Source organism: Ranitomeya imitator, chromosome 9 (assembly GCF_032444005.1).
Source record: "Ranitomeya imitator isolate aRanImi1 chromosome 9, aRanImi1.pri, whole genome shotgun sequence".
Taxonomy (NCBI): domain Eukaryota; kingdom Metazoa; phylum Chordata; class Amphibia; order Anura; family Dendrobatidae; genus Ranitomeya; species Ranitomeya imitator.
In genome coordinates, this window is record NC_091290.1 from 56979809 (window position 1) to 57003222 (window position 23414).

Consider the following 23414-nt stretch of genomic DNA (forward strand, 5'->3'; position numbering starts at 1 on the left):
CAATCTGGGAATCCTGGACACAATGTAGATAAGAGAGTGGAGAGAGAAATATCCTTTTTACATGTTTATATAGTACAAGTATAATTTATCATGAGCTCACTGCATCCTGGTCATGTTTTGTTATGATTTGCAACAGGACATTAAACAGAGGATCAGAACAATGCCTAAAAGGACAAACTAATTAAAGAACAAGATAAATTTACACAGTACAGTCCTTGGGGAACCCAGAGAGCCCGAGATTTAAAAAGAGATGAGTGAAACTAAGCACAACATAGAAAAATAACATTTAAAGACGTACGAATAGAGCGAGACATTGGACAGAGTCCATCATGTCCAGACCTCTATGATAGCCACAGAATTAACATTTCCATGTTTCTAAGAGAACAATACAGTAAAGAGACAGGGACACACTGACATCACTATAGAAGTTGTAAGCCATTGCAACCATGAAGCCATTTTTTGAGGACCCTCATATTAAGAAACAGCAGCACAACCTCACGTTATGCTAGAATTTTAATTTTTAAAACCCCAGCAGTCTGATGTAATCACATGTAACTCAATGTACAACATTCAGCACTCTATGGAAAAAAAACAATTGCAAGCCGGCTATTTTTCATTGCACTCGTCTTAGTACTAGCAAATGGGTATGTAGCACACTAGTATAACACTAGTATAATCCAGTGTATTGGAGACTGCAGCTCGCAAACCCCGATGGTTTCTCTAGAATCTGGGTGCACATTGGCAAGACAGAGGTAGCAATTATAACAAGATGGATTTCCAGTCATCAGTAATGTACCGGACATCAGTTCCAGGTAAAAGTTCATCTTTTATGTTTTATGTGTCTTATAATAATTAGTTTTGGACCTGCATCAGATTAAAATACTGCTGCTTTCACTCAATGTTCTGCAATATCCTTATTGCCATATGTGCTGAGCCGAAGCTCTTGACAGAGCATGGGTGAAACCTACGTTGGCTTTGGGTGTGTGGTGGGTAAACCCTAATATGTCCTGAATGCTATAAGTACTATTTGCACATTAGACTACTTATTACTCATGGCTTTAATAGTATTGGTATCTTAATCTACACTTCTATATCTCTCTAACATTTGGATTAATCATGTGCTTTTTTATCCTTTGACTTCACCTTGTTGCATGCATGTCACTCATAATCTTGGAACAAACCATTATCCTTTACCTACTTAACTGTGACAGGGATCAAGGTCCGTACATCTCTTGCTTAGCTACCTCTTTGCATTGTTCCTTTTTTAGGGTACTTTTCTTCATTTTTGGCTAATCATCCCTTTCCCCCCTTTAATGTCAGTATTTGTCTTTTTGGACATTAATCCCTCTTTTTTAATGAAAAAAATTAAGATTTACAGAATTTATATTTAACTTTGTCCTGGCACATTTTTGCTCTTGGTTTTGTTTCTAATTCGTGCCTGTCGGGGTTACAATCCCATCAAAATTTTTATTTTAATATATTGCAATCATCATATTACAGTGAAGAGCAAAAGGGTAACCATGTTTTGAACTCTTCTCTTTCAGACTTCATATAATCATTATCCACTTCTGCTTTGAACTTGAGACTGCCATCATTTTATAGACAATCATCTTGGATATCTCATACTTAAATTTGACTTGCAACTATTTAGCATTTGATTAGTTATGCTGATTTTTGTCATGTCACTGCATTTTTACAGTTTTGCTCCTAAAGATCTAAATTTTAATTTTTATTGTTTTGTTAGTATTTTGTAAATCCACCTTTGGCTTTCAACACTGTCTGAATTCTTCTGGGCATGCTCTCCATCAGATTCAAACATGTGTCGACCAAAATATGACCTCAGGTCTCTTCTACATGTTCCCAAACCTGGTGCCTACTGGTTGACTCACTTGGGTAAGTATATAGTTTGTTCTTTAATTCTACCCACAAGTGTTTGATTGGGTTGAAGTCTGGGGACTGTGGGGGCCAATCCAGCATCTGTACTTCATTGTCATTGCACCATTTGTTTGTCGATCTCGACGTATGCTTTGTGTTGTTGTCCTGTTGGAACACTATATCGCCCTTTTCATACCCATAGTACTTGAGTGTACGAAGTAACTCGTCTTGTAGGATACTCACATATATCTCAGCATTGAGGCCACCATCGATCCTGGTCAAGTATCCAATGCCTTTGGCTGTGAAACAACCCCATATCATCAGGCTTCCTCCACCGAACTTGACAGTTCCTTCAAGTTCTCAATCCGTTAGCCCCTTTTTCCCTTGTTTCTTCCAGACCCATTTGCATCTAAAAGAGCCTAGTCTATCAACTTTTGTGTCATCTATCCAAATCACTCTTTTCAAATCTTTAGTCCACTTTTCGGACTTGTTTGCAAACTTGAACCAGTGCTTCTTATGACAATATTGAAGTTGAGGCTTCTTCACTTTTTTTCTGGGCCATCATTCCAGACTTGTGTAATGTGTGTCGCACGGTGCTTGCATCGACGTCTGTGATCACACTATTATCAAGCATATGAGCCACCTCCACTGCCAAGTTTGTTGCACCAAAGCTGATAAACTTTGGGATGAGCCAACTTGTTGACTCTGACATTTTGCCTGGACATCCACCTTTTCGCTTTTGAATGGACGGACAGACTTCATTTCGTATTCTCCCAACTGCCATGACGCTCATATGATGCAGTTTGACAACTTTCTTGGTCAAGAGACCACTATTGTTGACCTGGATGACGCTGTTTCTCTTCTCTTGGGAAATCTTCTTCATGGCTGCTACTCGATTCGGACCAATGACCCTTCACTTGGGAATGAGCCTAATAATACACTGAGCTATTAGGGAATGTGAGAACAGGTTGTATTTTGTAATTTTCAGGAAGAAAAATATTTTCCACCACTCTTCCCCCCCTGCCAGTGACATTGCAGTGACTGATGACTCATACAGAGAATACTGACCTCCCGTTTCTACACAGAGCTTAGAAGGATTCATCTATAAAGTTTTTAATCCGTTTTTAATCATGTGATGTCAGAGACCTAATTTAAAATGCAATGTAAAGGCAAAATGAGCAATTGTAAGTCCCTGGCAGGGGGAGAGACTGGAGAAGCTGGGTAAAAAATTGAAGAAGGAATTTATAAATACAGGGACAAGAGACTTCCTGTTTCTACATAGAGCAGAGAAAACAGAAGAATTAGCTCGGTAGAAAGGCAAAATGAGCAATTGTAAGTACACAGGGCTGTATAATAAAATATTTTAAGAGGATAATATTTTGATGGGAGGAGGAGGGCTTCTTTAAGTCCAAAATATCCACAGCCCCTATCAGGCACCCAAAAACTATTTTTGGCCTTTTCCAACCTCGTGTATGTAGGGAATGCTGTTGTGAATTCTGTTGTCGGGCTCCCTCCTGTGGTCATGAATGGTACTTCGGCTGGTTCTGTCCATGGACTTCCTCTGGTGGGTGTTTCTGAGTTTCCTTCCACAGGTGACGAGGTTAATTCGTTAGCTGGCTGCTCTATTTAACTCCACTTAGATCTTTGCTCCATGCCACCTGTCAATGTTCCAGTATTGGTCTTGTTCACTCCTGGATCGTTCTTGTGACCTGTCTTCCCAGCAGAAGCTAACTTCCTGCTTGTATTTTCTTTGGTTTGCTATTTTTCTGTCCAGCTTGCTATTTTTATTGTTGTCTTGCTTGCTGGAAGCTCTGGGACACAGAGGGAGCGCCTCCGCACCGTGAGTCGGTGCGGAGGGTCTTTTTGTGCCCTCTGCGTGGTCTTTTGTAGGTTTTTGTGCTGACCGCAAAGCTACCTTTCCTATCCTCAGTCTGTTCAGTAAGTCGGGCCTCACTTTGCTAAATCTATTTCATCTCTGTGTTTGTATTTTCATCTTTACTCACAGTCATTATATGTGGGGGGCAGCCTTTTCCTTTGGGGAGTTTCTCTGAGGCAAGGTAGGCTTTATTTTTTCTATCTTCAGGGCTAGCTAGTTCCTTAGGCTGTGCCGAGTTGCATAGGGAGCGTTAGGCGCAATCCACGGCTATTTATAGTGTGTGTGATAGGATTAGGGATTGCGGTCAGCAGAGTTCCCACGTCCCAGAGCTCGTCCTTTATTATCAGTAACTATCAGGTCATTCCGTGTGCTCTTAACCACCAGGTCCATTATTGTCCTGACCACCAGGTTATAACAGTACAGGTGGCCCAAAGTACTAATGCATCTCAATAGAGAGATAAGAGAAGTTCTGAGACCATTTTTTTTTCTTTGCAGTGTGTTTTGTCTCTCTTTTCCCCTTTACCTCTGGGTGGTTCAGGACACTCGTGTAAACATGGACATTCAAGGTCTGTCCTCTTGGATGGATAATCTCACTACAAGGGTACAAAACATTCAAGATTTTGTGGTTCAGAATCCGATGTCAGAGCCTAGGATTCCAATTCCTGATTTGTTTTTTGGTGATAGATCTAAGTTCTTGAATTTCAAAAATAATTGTAATTGTAAATAATTGCCTTGAAACCTCGCTCCTCAGGTGACCCTGTTCAACAAGTAAAGATCATTATTTCTTTGTTACGTGGTGACCCTCAAGACTGGGCATTTTCCCTTGCGCCAGGAGATCCGGCATTGCGTGATGTTGATGCGTTTTTCCTGGCGCTTGGATTGCTTTATGACTAACCTAATTCAGTGGATCAGGCAGAGAAAATCTTGCTGGCTCTTTGTCAGGGTCAGGATGAAGCGGAGATATATTGTCAGAAGTTTAGAAAGTGGTCTGTGCTCACTCAGTGGAATGAATGTGCCCTGGCAGCAATCTTCAGAAAGGGTCTCTCTGAAGCCCTTAAGGATGTCATGGTGGGATTTCCCATGCCTGCTGGTCTGAATGAGTCTATGTCTTTGGCCATTCAGATCGATCGACGCTTGCGTGAGCGTAAAGCTGTGCACCATTTGGTGGTACTATCTGAGCATGGGCCTGAGCCTATGCAATGTGATAGGACTTTGACCAGAGCTGAACGGCAAGAACACAGACGTCGGAATGGGCTATGTTTCTACTGTGGTGATTCCACTCATGTTATCTCCGATTGTCCTAAGCGCACTAAGCGGTTCGCTAGGTCTGCCACCATTGGTACGGTACAGTCTAAATTTCTATTGTCCGTTACTCTGATTTGCTCTTTGTCATCCTATTCTGTTATGGCATTTGTGGATTCAGGCGCTGCCCTGAATTTGATGGACTTGGAGTATGCTAGGCGCTGTGGTTTTTTCTTGGAGCCCTTGCAGTATCCTATTCCATTGAGAGGAATTGATGCTACGCCTTTGGCCAAGAATAAGCCTCAGTACTGGACCCAATTGACCATGTGCATGGCTCCTGCACATCAGGAGGATATCTGCTTTCTGATGTTGCATAATCTGCATGATGTGGTCGTTTTGGGGTTGCCATGGCTACAGGTTCATAATCCAGTATTGGACTGGAAATCTATGTCTGTGTCCAGCTGGGGTTGCCAGGGGGTACATGGTGATGTTCCATTTTTGTCTATTTCGTCTTCCACTCCTTCTGAAGTTCCAGAGTTTTTGTCGGATTATCGGGATGTATTTGATGAGCCCAAAACCAGTGCCCTACCTCCTCATAGGGATTGCGATTGTGCAATTAATTTGATTCCTGGTAGTAAGTTTCCTAAGGGCCGATTGTTCAATTTATCTGTGCCAGAACACGCCGCTATGCGGAGCTATATAAAGGAATCCTTGGAGAAAGGCCATATTCGCCCGTCGTCATCACCGTTAGGAGCAGGGTTCTTTTTTGTGGCCAAGAAGGATGGTTCTTTGAGATCTTGTATTGATTACCGCCTTCTTAATAAAATTACAGTCATATTTCAGTATCCTTTGCCGTTGCTGTCTGATTTGTTTGCTCGTATTAAAGGGGCTAGTTGGTTCACCAAGATAGATCTTCGAGGGGCGTATAATCTTGTGCGTATTAAACAAGGCGATGAATGGAAAACAGCATTTAATACGCCCGAGGGCCATTTTGAGTACCTGGTTATGCCATTCGGGCTTTCCAATGCTCCATCAGTATTTCAGTCCTTTATGCATGACATCTTCCGAGAGTACCTGGATAAATTCCTGATTGTGTATTTGGATGATATTTTGGTCTTTTCGGATGATTGGGAGTCTCATGTGAAGCAGGTCAGAATGGTGTTCCAGGTCCTTCGTGCGAATTCCTTGTTTGTGAAGGGGTCAAAGTGTCTCTTTGGAGTTCAGAAGGTTTCATTTTTGGGGTTCATTTTTTCCCCTTCTACTATCGAGATGGACCCTGTTAAAGTCCAGGCCATTTACGATTGGACTCAGCCGACATCTGTGAAGAGCCTGCAAAAGTTCCTGGGCTTTGCTAATTTTTATCGGCGCTTCATTGCTAATTTTTCTAGTGTTGCTAAACCGTTGACTGATTTGACCAAGAAGGGTGCTGATGTGGTCAATTGGTCTTCTGCAGCTGTAGAGGCTTTTCAGGAGTTGAAGCGTCGTTTTTCTTCTGCCCCTGTGCTGTGCCAGCCAGATGTTTCGCTCCCGTTTCAGGTTGAGGTTGATGCTTCTGAGATTGGAGCAGGGCTTGTTTTGTCGCAAAGAAGTTCTGATGGCTCGGTGATGAAGCCATGTGCTTTCTTTTCTAGAAAGTTTTCGCCTGCTGAGCGTAATTATGATGTTGGTAATCGAGAGTTGTTGGCCATGAAGTGGGCATTCGAGGAGTGGCGTCATTGGCTTGAAGGAGCCAAGCATCGCGTGGTGGTCTTGACAGATCACAAGAATTTGACTTATCTTGAGTCTGCCAAACAGTTGAATCCGAGACAGGACCGGTGGTCGTTATTTTTCTCCCGTTTTGATTTTGTGGTTTCGTACCTTCCGGGCTCTAAGAATGTGAAGGCGGATGCCCTGTCAAGGAGTTTTGTGCCTGACTCTCCGGGTGTTCCTGAGCCGGCGGGTATTCTCAAAGAGGGGGTTATTTTATCTGCCATCTCCCCTGATTTGCGGCGGGTGCTGCAAAAATTTCAGGCTGATAGACCTGACCGTTGCCCAGCGGAGAAACTGTTTGTCCCTGATAGATGGACTAGTAGAGTTATCTCTGAGATTCATTGTTCAGTGTTGGCTGGGCATCCTGGAATCTTTGGTACCAGAGATTTGGTGGCTGGATCCTTTTGGTGGCCGTCTTTGTCACGGGATGTGCGTTCTTTTGTGCAGTCCTGTGGGACTTGTGCTCGGGCTAAGCCCTGCTGTTCTCGTGCCAGTGGGTTGCTTTTACCCTTGCCGGTCCCGAAGAGGCCCTGGACGCATATTTCTATGGATTTTATTTCGGATCTCCCCGTCTCTCAAAAGATGTCGGTCATTTGGGTGGTTTGTGATCACTTTTCTATGATGATCCATTTGGTACCTTTGTCTAAATTGCCTTCCTCCTCTGATTTGGTGCCATTATTTTTCCAGCATGTGGTTCGTTTACATGGTATCCCGGAGAACATCGTTTCTGACAGAGGTTCCCAGTTTGTTTCGAGGTTTTGGCGATCCTTTTGTGCTAGGATGGGCATTGATTTGTCTTTTTCCTCGGCTTTCCATCCTCAAATGGCCAAACCGAACGAACTAATCAAACTTTGGAAACATATCTGAGATGCTTTGTTTCTGCTGATCAGGATGATTGGGTGTCCTTTTTGCCGTTGGCTGAGTTCGCCCTTAATAATCGGGCCAGCTCGGCTACTTTGGTTTCGCCGTTTTTCTGCAATTCTGGTTTCCATCCTCGTTTCTCTTCAGGGCAGGTTGAGTCTTCGGACTGTCCTGGTGTAGATACTGTGGTGGATAGGTTGCAGCAGATTTGGACTCATGTGGTGGACAATTTGACATTGTCCCAGGAGAAGGCTCAACGTTTCGCTAACCGCCGGCGCTGTGTGGGTCCCCGACTTCGTGTTGGGGATTTGGTTTGGTTGTCGTCTCGTTATGTTCCTATGAAGGTTTCCTCTCCTAAGTTTAAGCCTCGTTTCATTGGTCCGTATAAGATTTCTGAGGTTATCAATCCTGTGTCATTTCGTTTGGCCCTTCCTGCTTCTTTTGCCATCCATAATGTGTTCCATAGGTCGTTATTGCGGAGATACGTGGCGCCTGTGGTTCCATCCGTTGATCCTCCTGCCCCGGTGTTGGTTGAGGGTGAGTTGGAGTATGTGGTGGAGAAGATTTTGGATTCTCGTATTTCGAGACGGAAACTCCAGTACCTGGTCAAGTGGAAGGGTTATGGTCAGGAAGATAATTCCTGGGTTTTTGCCTCTGATGTTCATGCTGCCGATCTGGTTCGTGCCTTTTATTTGGCTCATCCTGGTCGGCCTGGGGGCTCTGGTGAGGGTTCGGTGACCCCCTCCTCAAGGGGGGGTACTGTTGTGAATTCTGTTGTCGGGCTCCCTCCTGTGGTCATGAATGGTACTTCGGCTGGTTCTGTCCATGGACTTCCTCTGGTGGGTGTTTCTGAGTTTCCTTCCACAGGTGACGAGGTTAATTCGTTAGCTGGCTGCTCTATTTAACTCCACTTAGATCTTTGCTCCATGCCACCTGCCAATGTTCCAGTATTGGTCTTGTTCACTCCTGGATCGTTCTTGTGACCTGTCTTCCCAGCAGAAGCTAAGTTCCTGCTTGTATTTTCTTTGGATTGCTATTTTTCTGTCCAGCTTGCTATTTTTATTGTTGTCTTGCTTGCTGGAAGCTCTGGGACGCAGAGGGAGCGCCTCCGCACCATGAGTTGGTGCGGAGGGTCTTTTTGCGCCTTCTGCGTGGTCTTTTGTAGGTTTTTGTGCTGACCGCAAAGCCTACCTTGCCTCAGAGAAATTCCCCAAAGGAAAAGGCAGCCCCCCACATATAATGACTGTGAGTAAAGATGAAAATACAAACACAGAGATGAAATAGATTTAGCAAAGTGAGGCCCGACTTACTGAACAGACTGAGGATAGGAAAGGTAGCTTTGTGGTCAGCACAAAAACCTACAAAAGACCACGCAGAGGGCGCAAAAAGACACTCCGCACCGACTCATGGTGCGGAGGCGCTCCCTCTGCGTCCCAGAGCTTCCAGCAAGCAAGACAACAATGAAAATAGCAAGCTGGACAGAAAAATAGCAAACCAAAGAAAATACAAGCAGGAAGTTAGCTTCTGCTGGGAAGACAGGTCACAAGAACGATCCAGGAGTGAACAAGACCAATACTGGAACATTGACAGGTGGCATGGAGCTAACTTCCTGCTTGTATTTTCTTTGGTTTGCTATTTTTCTGTCCAGCTTTCTATTTTCATTGTTGTCTTGCTTGCTGGAAGCTCTGGGACGCAGAGGGAGCGCCTCCGCACCGTGAGTCGGTGCGGAGTGTCTTTTTGCGCCCTCTGCGTGGTCTTTTGTAGGTTTTTGTGCTGACCACAAAGCTACCTTTCCTATCCTCAGTCTGTTCAGTAAGTCGGGCCTCACTTTGCTAAATCTATTTCATCTCTGTGTTTGTATTTTCATCTTTACTCACAGTCATTATATGTGGGGGGCTGCCTTTTCCTTTGGGGAATTTCTCTGAGGCAAGGTAGGCTTTGCGGTCAGCACAAAAACCTACAAAAGACCACGCAGAAGGCGCAAAAAGACCCTCCGCACCAACTCATGGTGCGGAGGCGCTCCCTCTGCGTCCCAGAGCTTCCAGCAAGCAAGACAACAATAAAAATAGCAAGCTGGACAGAAAAATAGCAATCCAAAGAAAATACAAGCAGGAACTTAGCTTCTGCTGGGAAGACAGGTCACAAGAACGATCCAGGAGTGAACAAGACCAATACTGGAACATTGGCAGGTGGCATGGAGCAAAGATCTAAGTGGAGTTAAATAGAGCAGCCAGCTAACGAATTAACCTCGTCACCTGTGGAAGGAAACTCAGAAACACCCACCAGAGGAAGTCCATGGACAGAACCAGCCGAAGTACCATTCATGACCACAGGAGGGAGCCCGACAACAGAATTCACAACAGAATGCACACTTATTTTTGGCCATCTGAACTAGATTAGTTGGATGTTCTATATTTTACATAGGAAAAAATCTGTACCATAAGATATAGGATTTATTAACATAGTAGCCTATAGGTGACGAATCAGGAAAGATGAATCCAGCTAGACCTAGTCGTCTGAAGTGAGTAAAATCCACGTTTATTTGTACAACTAAAAACAGTTTTAGACAGTGTGCGAATCATCCAGCAGCACAGAAATAAGACCTACACATTTCGGCTGATGAAATTTAATAAATGAAATTTAATAAAGAAGACGGGAAGAGTCAGAGGAAAATTATAATAGAAACACATCAGCACTTCTGTATTTATCACCCACTCCTGGTTTGGACTTACAAATGCTGAGGTACAAAACTCCCCAAATACTGAATGTGTGCATGTGGTCTAATACTACATATGTGCTTCTTAGATGAACACCATCTTTTTCGTGTCTTGGCTTTTTTTCTTCAGTTTTAGATAATGAGACACATTTATTGCTTTTATAGCCGAGGACATCTGCATAAAATTCTCAGCATACTTACCCAGAGATACAGCTCCCATTTAGTCTGGATACCACCATACAAACGAGGTTTTGTATTGTATGTCTGTGATTAAGGAGTGCAAAGCCGGAAGCCCTAAAATAAGTCTGGTTAAAAGCCTCTTGTGCGGACACTGCGTGATGTCACGCTGAGAGCAAGGACTGGGCTGGAGTTCATTTTACCAGTTGAGTGTGGAAGTTATGGGGTCTGCAACAAGTACAAAGGATAATGCCTGGAGCAATGGACTGCTGATTCCTTCCAGATGTGTTCCCAAGCAAACAAATAGTAAAAAGTGATCATGGAAGTGATTGCAGAGAGGGGGGAAGGGATGACTTCTCTCTACCATAGCAAACTTTACAGCCAAGTGCAGATAGTGTCTGAGCCCCTGAGACCTGGTAAAACATCATTACATGATAGGATGCAGGTCAGCCAATAACACAAATAGGGTTTTTTATTTTCTATTTCCACCATCAGCCCGAATAATTTCAGAGAATGCATAACTTAAAGATTTAGGTAATTTAGGATGACCTCAGATCACTCTATGTAACACATGTCTTGTAAGGGCAGGGCACTTTTTTCTTGTTTCTAGTCTACAACATAAGCTAGGGCTAACGTACAAATGCATAAATGCACATACATAATATAAATAAATAATAACTCATAATAATACAAATAATATATAAATAAATGTATTTTATTGGCTTTTTACAATGCATTGAAAGATAACTTAATGCTACTACATTTCAGAGTTAAGGTACTGTCACACTAGACGATATCGCTAGCGATCCGTGACGTTGCAGCGTCCTCGCTAGCGATATCGTCCAGTGTGACAGGCAGCAGCGATCAGGCCCCTGCTGGGAGATCGCTGGTCGGGGAAGAAAGGCCAGAACTTTATTTCGGCGCTGGACTCCCCGTAGACATCGCTGAATCGGCGTGTGTGACACCGATTCAGCGATGTCTTTGCTGGTAACCAGGGTAAACATCGGGTAACTAAGCGCAGGGCCGCGCTTAGTAACCCGATGTTTACCCTGGTTACCATCCTAAAAGTAAAAAAACAAACACTACATACTTACCTACAGCCGTCTGTCCTCCAGCGCTGTGCTCTGCACTCCTCCTGTACTGGCTGTGAGCGTCGGTCAGCCGGAATGCAGAGCGGTGACGGACAGACAGCAGAAGACAGACAGACAGCAGAAGGTAAGTATGTAGCGTTTGTTTTTTTACTTTTTAGGATGGTAACCAGGGTAAACATCGGGTTACTAAGCGCGGCCCTGCGCTTAGTTACCCGATGTTTACCCTGGTTACCGGGGACCTCGGGATCGTTGGTCGCTGGAGAGCTGTCTGTGTGACAGCTCTCCAGCGACCAAACAGCGACGCTGCAGCGATCCGGATCATTGTCGGTATCGCTGCAGCGTCGCTATGTGTGACGGTACCTTTAGGGTTAATTGTCACAATATGCAAAATAACCCCACGGGGAGGGGGGGGGCTATCGGCGAATGGCATGACACACAGCGGGATGGTAAAGGGGTGAGGAAGGCCCTGCCAATAGGGAAATGATGAATGGTCACCTCCTGCTCTAACCTGAGCCGAACCCTGCACTCCCCTAATGCTCTAAGTGGGTCCTTTCCCCCACTGCCATCAGGAACCTCGTCCCTCGCTGTCACCTCACACTGCCCTGGCTAGCGCACTGGCCGGCAAGGGGCGCTAGCCTCACCACAGCAGTTAGTACAACACAGGGGACAGTGACAAACTCGAGACAGATGGGGTAATAACACAACTTAGTCCGGCGTCACACTCAGCGTAGGTAAATACGGTGCGTATTTTACGGCCGTAATACGCAGAAAAAATCCTGAAATGTTGATCCGTATGTAGTCCGTAGGCAAGGTGTGGTCGTGCATTTTGCGCATGCAATGTTGCGTATGTAATCCGTATGACATCCGTAAAGCGTTTTTTTCACGCAATCTGCCAAAATGGACATTTAACGGTTTTGGAGGCTGTAATTAATTTAAATAAGCCTCATCAACCCTAATTAAGGCCTCTACAACAGGTGGCACCCTCCCATATGGCCATTTTGTGGTTGTGCATCTGTTGGTGTGTTGTGGTAACGTTTGCACCATGTCTGACCTACTGCACTTCACCCCAACTCAGTGGGTTTTGTTTAACTGGGTCTTGTCGCGTCGGTTTGGCCAGCCATACCCTGTGATTGTAGATCCGCGAAGGAGGAGAAGAAGAATGTGGGTGCTTCCTCTTTTGACTCAATACCTCACTAAAGGCCATTTTCAGATCCTCTGTACAGCTCTGTGGGCACATCCTGATAAGTTCTACCTATACTGTCGAATGACAATACCAACATTTGATATTTTGTTGGAGACAGTACGTCCAGGTCTCACGTATCAGGACACCAGGATACGAAAAAGCATATCCGCAGAGGAGCGTCTTCTCCTTACCTTACGGTATGTATTCAACATCCTCACATAATGTATGTTGATGATGTTTTCTTTTTCATGATTGTTTGCTATCAGCTATATCTAAATATATGTTTTCCTTAGGATAAAACCACACTAAAAATATCTATTTTTCATGTTCTACTTATGTACACTAGGTACAGATCGATTTTTTAAATTGATATTCCTGTTTTTTTTATTAACCAACATACTTGCGCTTTATCATGTGTTCTCTAAACTATTGTTACCTAACTAATATGTTTTATTGTATTCTTTCAGCTTCCTGTCAACTGGCTTGTCTTATGCGGGACTACACCTGGAGTTTCTCATTGGTCGCTCCACCATTTCTGGCATTTCTGGCATTGTGCGTTCCACATGTATTGAAATATGGGACAAACTCCATGAACTTGTTATGGGTGAGCTAAAAATGGCTGATTGGCTAAAAATAGCCCGTGGGTTCAATGACACCTGTGACTTCCCACACTGCATTGGAGCCCTGGATGGGAAACATATCAGGGTGCGTAAGCAGCCGAACTCTGGCTCCTAATTCTACAATTATAAGCAGTTTATCACTGTAGTTCTCTTAGCTGTAGTTGACAGTAACTACAGGTTTATAATTGTAGACATTGGGGTCTATGGGCGAACAGGAGACTCAAGGGTCTTTACTTCGTCCATTATGGGTCAGCGGCTACATGAAAACCAGTTAGACCTCCCACCACCACAACAACTCACAGGCTCCAATGCTGAAGCAGTACCATATGTTCTTGGGTGAGATGAGGCTTTCCAATTGACAAGGAATGCCATGAGGAATTATCCGAGGCACAACCTGGATCACCGGTGGCGTGTTTTTAATTTGAGGCTTTCCAGGGCGCGTAGACTGGTGGAGTGTACCTTTGGGATTCTGTGTGCCAAATGGCGTCTCCTCCAGTCTGCCATTCAGCTGAGTGAGGCTACTATTAATGAAGTGATTTAAGGCTTGTGTTATTTTGCACAATTTTACTAGACTTCATGATTGCCCGTCAGCTGTTCTTGGTGAAGAAATGTTGCCCAATGTGAGTAGCCCTACACCACATGGTCCTCCTCCGCGCCGTCCCCTTTCTGGAATCAAAGTGAGAGATATTTTCACCAATTATTTTGTTTCTCCTCGGGGTGCTACTCCCTGGCAAGATTATGCTGTTTCTCAGTTGTGATTTTCTTATTTTCAAAATATATTATCAACATAAAATATTTTTGTCTACAGAAACAGTACTCTGTGTGTTGTATTTCCTTAATTACCAGAGGATTATGAACAGAGCATATGTGTGTGATGTAATAATGATTGGTCCACAAACATCAATTGGCTTTTGACAACATTTTTTACTTAGAGCAAAAGCCTTTTGTTGTAAACTTTTAACGATATTTTTTTCATATGGTTCTAATATTTTTTTTTTGTTTTGTATTTTTTTTGAAAAACAAAACAGAACAAAGTGCAAATACAGCACAAAATAACCGAAAACATGGTTATGCATAACAAAGGGAAAAAAAAACACTTTGGCTTACAGATTCCTGTAAGTTGGCGGTGGTGATGGAGGCGGCTCTGGGTCCTGTTCAGGGGGCCTTTGTTGGGCCAATTGTCCTTCACCCTGTGTGGATGCTGTGGGTTGCTGAGCCAAATACAGGCCTTGTTCATATTGGCCAGTTGGGTATTGGCCATAAGGTATTTGTCTCTGGCCCTCATGCTGACAGACATATTGGCAGGACTCATACCCACCCCCAAAATGGCCATGTTGTCCAAACCCAGGTTGTGACCAGCCTACAGCACTGGGTCTGGACAAGTGCCCATATTGGGAAGGTGGGTTGTAGGCTGCCATTTGGTATGGTGCTGGCTTTTGTCGATTTTGGGTTGGGAGGGGTTGAGGTGTAGGCATACGTGGAGGAGGTGCTTAAAATCTGATTGATCATGTACCTGTTGAGTTATTTGACGGCGCAAGAGATTAGTTTGTGAAAGCTGCCTTCTCTCAAGAAATTCAAAAACATCACAGGGGTTATTAGGAGGGGTGCCTAAATCAATCAGGATTTGAATACACCCTCTCACACGTAGCCTCACCTCACGGGGAAGGGGACGAAGGTACCAGGCCAGGCTTCAAGCAAAGGCCTCCTCTCCATCATCCGTGGCTGCCCTGGCCAAATAATTGAGGACCCCAGCGTCAACATCCCTCCTAGTGGCTTGCAGCACTTTCCTTCTGCGGCCTCTGCATAAAGCCACAGATGCCTGTGGGGAGGACACAAGTGGGAGAGTAGGGCTGCTGCTGTGTCCATGCGCTTCCTGGCTTACAGGATCAGGTGGTGCTGCTGTTGATGCTGCTGCAACTTGTAAACTTGGTGCAGTCTCTTGTGATGCAGAAGCCGATGTTATAGGAAGGATAGAGGATGTGGAAGCTAAAGATGGGCATGCCACCTCTTCGTCAACAGCAACTGGATCTGTCACAACCTCCGAGTCCGACCCGGTCTCCCTCTCAGTGAGGTTGGATTGAGTTCTGTTATGAAAAAATTAATATAATACACCAAATAAATATTTGAGCCATTTTCTAACATATGTTTATTATACATGTGTGACCTCGTCTCTCGGTAATTACCTACACGCAACCTCAGATCCTTACAAGATCTCTTTCTGTACTCCCCTCTTATCTCCTATTTCCACAATCGTATACAAGATTTATCTCGTGTATCACCCCTACTGTGTAAACCACTACCACAACACATCAGACTCTCGCCTACCATTGAAAGCTTCAGAAAGAGCATAAAGACCCACCTCTTCCGACAAGCCTATAACCTGCAGTAACCACTGATCGACCAAACCGCTGCATGACCAGCGCTACCCTCGCCTACTGTATTCTCACCCATCCCTTGTTGCAGCTCGTGAAGCTTTGCGGGCAGGGTCCTCTCTCCTCCTGTACCAGTTATGTTTTTTTTTATTTTAAAATAATATTTTTTTGAATATGTTTACCCCTTCTTACATGTAAATCGACATGGAATAAATGGCGCTAGAACAAAAAAAAATAAGATTAATACTAATATTTAAAAAAAAAATGTGTTGTGTTGTTTTTACTTACTGTCTTAGATCTATACTGGCATCCAAAAAGGAAAGTCGATCGTAATATACGTACTTCCTTTTTTTGGTTGGTGCTGCTGACCCACTTCTTGCCCGCTGCTGCCTTTTCCGACGGTACTGGTCCCTGATGCTGCGCCATCGTGTCATAACATCATCCACTGCAATGACATGGTAACAAATATTTTTTAACATCATTCTGCACATTGCTTAAAACAGTTGGCATTGATAGATCATATTTGAACGATGATAATAAAATGCCTTCTTAAATGATTTGCATAAAGTTACAATTGCTTAAAAAAAAAACATTATACACAAGAAAAAGAAACAACACAAGGACAGGTTCCACACCCCTCTGCACCAGTTTTGCATAAAGAAAAATAGTACCCAACGCAACATCTATATTAGCTATGTACGTAAACCCTTTCTCATGTTAATCATCTTTGTTTTTGCCGAAAAATGGCAAAAAATACCATTCTAAGACCAAAAATATTCTTCCTGCAATCATGTAGGTAAAGCATTTTTCAAGGTTAATTAATGTAGAAACATGAGTGTACTTACAAAGTTGTGTCTGCTCCGCACGTGGGCGTTGGGCATAATCTAGAAATAGGATCCCACAGATGGTCCTCCAAGCTGCCTCTTTCCTGGCCCGGTTGGCATAGTTTGGATCACGCTGGTCCCAGATCTCAGGCCTTTCTTGGACCAGGATGAGGAGCATAATCACGTTAAAGGGAACCTGTCGCCCCCAAAATCGATGGTGAGGTAAGCTCACCGTCATCAGGGGCTTATCTACAGCATTCTGTAATGCTGTAGATAAGCCCCCTATGTAACCTGAAAGAGGAGGAAAAGACGTTATATTATACTCACCCAGGAGCGGTCCCGCTGCCGTCTGGTCAAATGGGTGTCTCAGGTCCGCTCCGGCACCTCCTATATTCATTCCATGACGTCCTCTTCTGGTCTTCACACCGCGGCTCCGGCGCAGGCATACTTTGTCTGCCCTGTTGAGGGCAGAGCAAAGTACTGCAGTGCGCAGGCGCTGGGCCTCTCTGACCTTTCCGGCGCACTGCATTACTTTCCTCTGCCCTCAACAGGGCTGTGTGCACACGATGCAGATTTAGTGCAGATCTGCAGCGTTTTTCGGCGTCTGACTGGTACCTTTTTCAGGGAAAAAACAAATGTAATTGCCATAAGGTGAAATTATAAAACTCTAAATGTAGTTTGAGCTTTAGGCCGGAGTCACACTACCGTAGAATACGGACGAGTGCTATGCTGTCACGATCCATTTTTGGATTCGTGGCAGCTCTGGTTCCACTATGTTCTAAATATTCCTTTTTCCTTTCAGGACCATCGGGAGTTAATGTCAGTTCCCCCCCTGGCAATCTGGTATAACTGCAGTGCTGTTGGGTCAGCTGATGTGGTGGTGACCACTCCTACCATCCTTTCAATGGTCCCCTGATGCATCAGCTGACTGTTGGTGACAGAGTTTCTCTATGGAGACCAGCCTTGCAGGAGAAGCTCTCTGGTATCAACCACATCTAATGTTTTGGAGTCCTGTTGCTGTGTCATCTGCGGTGTAGAGCTTGGCAGCGGTGTCTGGAACCTAAGTGCTGTGTTTGCTCCTTGTCCCTTTTGTGTTTGTCACTATCCCCTGTGTGGTACCATCTGCAGTGGTGAGGCTAGCGTACCTTGCCGGCAAGTGCACTAGCCAGGGTAGCGTGAGGTGACAGTGAGGGACGAGGTTCCTGACAGCAGTGGGGGGAAAGACCCACTTAGGGTGTTAGGGGAGTGCAGGGACAGGCTCGGGTTTGAGTCAGGGGTGTCCCTTCCTTCATTTCTCTATTGGTAGAGCCTTCCTCACCCCTTTTCCATCCCATTGTGTGTGTGTTGTGCGTCCCAATGCTCGACACCCCATTGGGTTGCAATACAGTTGTGGCCAAAAGTATTCACACCCCTGCAATTCTGTCAGATAATACTCAGTTTCTTCCTGAAAATGATTGCAAACACAAATTCTTTGTTATTATTATCTTCATTTAATTTGTCTTAAATGAAAAAACACAAAAAGAATTGTCCTAAAGCCAAATTGGATATAATTCCACACCAAACATACAAAAGAGGGTGGATAAAAGTATTGGCACTGTTCGAAAAATCATGTGATGCTTCTCTAATTTGTGTAATTAACAGCACCTGCAACTTACCTGTGGCACCTAACAGGTGTTGGCAATAACTAAATCACACTTGCAGCCAGTTGACATGGATTAAAGTTGACTCAACCTCTGTCCTGTGTCCTTGTGTGTACCACATTGAGCATGGAGAAAAGAAAGAAGACCAAAGAACTGTCTGAGGACTTGAGAAACCAAATTGTGAGGAAGCATGAGCAATCTCAAGGCTACAAGTCCATCTCCAAAGACCTGAATGTTCCTGTGTCTACCGTGTGCAGTGTCATCAAGAAGTTTAAAGCCCATGGCACTGTGGCTAACCTCCCTAGATGTGGATGGAAAAGAAAAATTGACAAGAGATTTCAAAGCAAGGTTGTGCAGATGTTGGATAAAGAACCTCGACTAACATCCAAACAAGTTCAAGCTGTCCTGCAGTCCGAGTGTACAACAGTGTCAACCTGTACTATCCGTTGGCATCTGAATGAAAAGGGACTGTATGGTAGGAGACCCAGGAAGACCCCACTTCTTACGCCGAGACATAAAAAAGCCAGGCTGGAGTTTGCCAAACCTTACCTGAAAAAGCCTAAAACGTTTTGGAAGAATGTTCTCTGGTCAGATGAGACAAAAGTAGAGCTTTTTGGGCAAAGGCATCAACATAGAGTTTACAGGAGAAAAAAAGAGGCATTCAAAGAAAATAACACGGTCCCTACAGTCAAACATGGTGGAGGTTCCCTGATGTTTTGGGGTTGCTTTGCTGCCTCTGGCACTGGACTGCTTGACCGTGTGCATGGCATTATGAAGTCTGAAGACTACCAACAAATTTTGCAACATAATGTAGGGCCCAGTGTGAGAAAGCTGGGTCTTCCTCAGAGGTTATGGGTCTTCCAGCAGGACAATGACCCAAAACACACTTCAAAAAGCACTAGAAAATGCTTTGAGAGAAAGCACTGGAGACTTCTAAGGTGGCCAGCAATGAGTCCAGACCTGAATCTCATAGAACACCTCTGGAGAGATGTAAAAATGGCAGTTTGGAGAAGGCACCCTTCAAATATCAGGGACCTGGAGCAGTTTGCCAAAGAAGAATGGTCTAAAATTCCAGCAGAGCATTGTAAGAAACTCATTGATGGTTACCGGAAGCGGTTGGTCGCAGTTATTTTGGCTAAAGGTTGTGCAACCAAGTATTAGGCTGAGGGTGCTAATACTTTTGTCTGTCCCATTTTTGGAGTTTTGTGTGAAATGATCATTGTTTTGCTTTTTGATTCATTCTCTTTGGGTTTTTTCATTTAAGACAAATTAAATGAAGATAATAATACCAAAGAATTTGTGATTGCAATCATTTTCAGGAAGAAACTGAGTATTATCTGACAGAATTGCAGGGGTGTCAATACTTTTGGCCACAACTGTATGTATCGTGACATATGTGAGAAAACATTGCATAGCACTTGGCCCAATGTTAATCTATAGGGCAGCTCACACCAGAGTTTTATTTTTCAGTCGTATTCGACATGCGTGTGAAATCGAAGCCTTATGCGATTGGCACCGAGGCTTGGCAGAGACTCATTAATGCAAGCCTATGAGTGCAAGAAAAAAATTACATGGCACTCGGACCATGCAAGTAATGTCTGATTTTTGCGCACCGATCTCCTTTGAAAATGCAGCAATTCATGTGCTGCGTACAGTAAAATCACAGAATGACAGGATCGAATAGAATAGATAGAATAGATATATATACACATAGAATACATAGATACTGTATAGAGATGTAAGTGACACACACATGTATATATATTACATAGATAAAAGTGCTTCTCACTAAATTAGTTAGTGACTGAGCCAAATTTTTGAAATCTGACCAGTGTCACTTTATATGGTAATAACTCTGCAACGCTTCAACAAATCCCTGTGATTTTGAGACTGTTTTTTTGTGACACATTATACTTTATGATAATGGTAAATTTAGGTCAACATGTTTTGTGTTGATTTATAAAAAATATCAAAAATTTAAGAAAAATATCAAAATTTGAATGATTATCCCTTTAATCCAGATGGTCATACCACAGCAAACCATTAATAAATAACATTTCCCGCATGTCGGCTTTACATCAGCATCATTTGTAAAATGTTATTTTATTTTGTTAGCATTTTAGGAGGATTAAAAATGTAGCAGCAATTTTTCATTTTTTCAAGGAAATTTACTAAATTTATTTTTTTAGGGACTTATCCATGTTTGAAGTGATTTTAGGGATCTCATATATTGGGAAACCCCCAAACGTGATACCATTTTAAAAACAGCACCCCCTGACATATCGACAACTGTTGTCAGATAGTTTATTAACCCTTCAGGTGCTTTACAGGAATTAATGCAAAGTGGTATGACAGAAATGAAAATGTGTATTTTTACCACCTAAATGCCTCTAACTTCTGAACAGGTTACAACAGCAGGCAGATTCTAAGGCCGCTATTTTTTCATGAATTGCCACGGCAAACATAAGGACCACACAATCATGACCTGAGGGCACCAATTGGGATAATGAGGAAGCCCCCCACGCTCTGTTTACCATTTATAACGATGCAGTCACTATTTACAGCAGCATCTAAGGGGTTAAACAGATTTGGACGGTGCAAACACTGATCGTGGCTGATACAGCAAGTTGTCAGCTATAGTGGACAGCCGACAGCTGCTGGATTGTCACCTGTATGGGGAGGCTATTCTTTTATATCTCAGGTAAGTTAAAAGACGTATTGGCTGTCATTAAGGGGTTAGAATATCATCAAAAAGTTAATTTATTTAATTTCTTCAATACAAAATGTGAAACTCATATATTATATAGAGTCATTACAAACAGGGTGATCTATTACACTTGTTTATTTTTGTTAATGTTGATGATTATGGCTTACAGCCAATGAAAACACAAAAATCATTATCTCAGTATAAATACTTGATAACACCAGCTGCTTGAAAAATGATTTTAAAATCCAAAATGTTGGCCTACTGAAATGAATGTTCAGTAAATTAACTCATTACTTGGTTGGGGCTCTTTTTGCATCAATTACTGCATCAATGTGGTATTGCATGGAGGCAATCAGCCTGTGGCACTGCTGAGGTGTTATGGAAGCCCAGGTTGCTTTGATAGCAGCATTCAGCTCGTCTGCATTGTTGGGTCTGGTGTCTCTCATCTTCCTCTTTACAATACTCCATAGATTCTCTATGGGGCTAAGGTCAGGTGAGTTTGTTGGCCAATCAAGAACAATGATCTTGTTGTTTTTAAACCAGGTATTGGTACTTTTGGCAGTGTGGACAGTGCCAAGTCCTGCTGGACAATTAAATTTCCATCTCCAAAAAGATTGTCGACAGAGGGAAGCATGAAGTAGACAGCTGCGCTGACTTTGGTCTTGATAAGACACAGTGGACCTACACCAGCAGATGACATGGTTCCCCATACCATTACTGATTGTGAAACTTCACACTAGACCTCAAGCAGCTTGGATTGTGGCCTCTCCAATCTTCCTCCAGACTCTGGCGCCTTGATTTCCAAATGAAATTCAAAATTGACTTTCATCTGAAAACAGCATCTTGGACCACTGAGCAACAGTCCAGTTATTTTTCTCCTTGGCCAAGGTAAGATGCTTCTGGCGTCTATTAGTCATGAGTGGCTTGACACAATGCGACGTTTGTAGCCCATGTCCTGGATACATCTGTGTGTGTTGGTTCTTGACGCAATGACTCCAGCAGCAGTCCACTCCTTGTGAATATCCCCCAAATTTTTGAATGGCCTTTTCTTAACAATCCTTTAAAGGCTGCTTGTGCAGCTTTTTCTACCACACTTTTTCCTTCCACTCAAATTTCCATTAATATGCTTGGATACAGCACTCTGTGAACAACCAGCTTCTTTAGCAATGACCTTTTGTGGCTTACCCCCCTTGTGTAGTGTGTCAATGACTGCCTTCTGGACATCTGCCAAGTCTGCAGTCTTCCCCATGATTGTGGAGCCTACTCAAACAGACTAAGTGACCTTTTTAAATGCTTAAGAAGCATTTGCAGGTGTTTTTTGTTAATTATTCTAATTTACTGAGATAATGACTTTTGGGTTTTCGTTGGCTGTAAGCCATAATCATCAATATTAACAGAAATATACACTTGAAATAGATCACTCTGTTTGTAATGACTCTATATAATATATGAGTTTCACTTTTTGTATTGAAGAACTGAAATACAGTGCGTTGCGAAAGTATTCGACCCCCTGGAACTTTTCAACCTCTTCCCACATATCATGCTTCAAAGATAAAGATACCAAATGTAATTTTTTGGTGAAGAATTAACAGCAAGTGGAACACAATTGTGAAGTTGAACAAAATTTATTGGATATTTTAAATTTTTGTGGAAATTCAAAAATTGAAAAGTGGGGCGTGCAATATTATTTGGCCCCTTTACTTTCAATGCAGGAAACTCACTCCAGAAGTTCATTGCGGATCTCTGAATGATCCAATGTTGTCATAAATGCATAATGATGATAAATATAATCCACCTGTGTGTAATCAAGTCTCCGTATAAATGCACCTGCTCTTTGATAGTCTCAAGGTTCTGTTTGAAGCACAGAGAGCATCATGAAAACCAAGGAACACAACAGGCAGGTCCGTGATACTCTTGTGGAGAAGTCTAAAGCCGGATTTGGATTCAAAATGATTTCCAAACCTTGAAACATCCCATGGAGCACTGTGCAAGCAATCATATTGAAATGGAAGGAGTATCATACCACTGCAAATCTACCAAGACCCGGCCGTCCCTCTAAACTTTCATCTCAAACAAGGAGAAGACTGATCAGAGATGCAGCCAAGAGGCCCATGATCACTCTGGATGAACTGCAGAGATCTACAGCTGAGGTGGGACAGTCTGTCCATAGGACAACAATCAGTCGTACACTAGACAAATCTGGCCTTTATGGAAGAGTGGCAAGAAGAAAGCCATTTCTCAAAGATATCCATAAAAAGTGTTGTTTAAAGTTTGCAACAAGCCACCTGGGAGACACACCAAATATGTGGAAGAAGGTGTTCTGGTCAGATGAAACCAAAATCAAACTTTTTGACATCACCAAACCAGGGATTCAAGCTTCAGGAGGCTAATTTGCATATTCCAGGTGCCTTCTGGGAGAAGCGAAGTCTCCCTAAGCTAGAAGATCGTTGGGTACAGCCGGGACCAGCTGCTTCGAAAGCA